We start from the raw sequence: 630 nt of genomic DNA on the forward strand, positions 1-630 counted from the left end.
AACTCCTTATATTCTAGCTCCAAGGTCGGTTCACGCTTTTCCCCTTCTGCCCTTAAGCCGTCATAGCATAAAAATGGAGATATTCTATTTTTCTCCGATCTTCGTAATTATCTTCAAATTTTCGTATTTATCCGCGGAAACTTGACATTTATCTTTTCTTGCGAACCAAGCGTAAACCGTCCCGCGGCTTATGGGTTGTTGGTTAATAAATCGTAATTTGGGCTTCGAGTCATGTCTTAGGTCCCTTTGGGCCGTTTTCCAACTCGAAGTGTTTATTACGGCTTTTTTCGATAAAGAACGAACTTTCTGCGGTTTTCACGATAAAGTTTGACCGATAACTTAGAATGGCGCGGGATCGCGAAATAGGTTCGCTACGGTCTTCGGGAGACAGCATTGAAGGGTAGACGAGAACGCATGGACTAATGTTGTATCGACGTTCCGAAAGAGCTCGGTCGCTACGTAGCGACCGAGCTCCTGCTCGAGCCCGGTTGCTACGTAGTGACCGAGCGAGCGCTCGGTCGCTACGTAGAGACCAAGCCTTGGCTCAGGCTCGGTCGCTTCGTAGCGACCGAGCTCCTGCTCTAGCCCGGTCGCTACGTAGCGACCGAGCTCCTGCTCGAGCCCGGTCGC

The sequence above is a fragment of the Brassica oleracea genome, chromosome C1 (genome assembly GCF_000695525.1).
Source record: "Brassica oleracea var. oleracea cultivar TO1000 chromosome C1, BOL, whole genome shotgun sequence".
Taxonomy (NCBI): Eukaryota; Viridiplantae; Streptophyta; class Magnoliopsida; order Brassicales; family Brassicaceae; genus Brassica; species Brassica oleracea.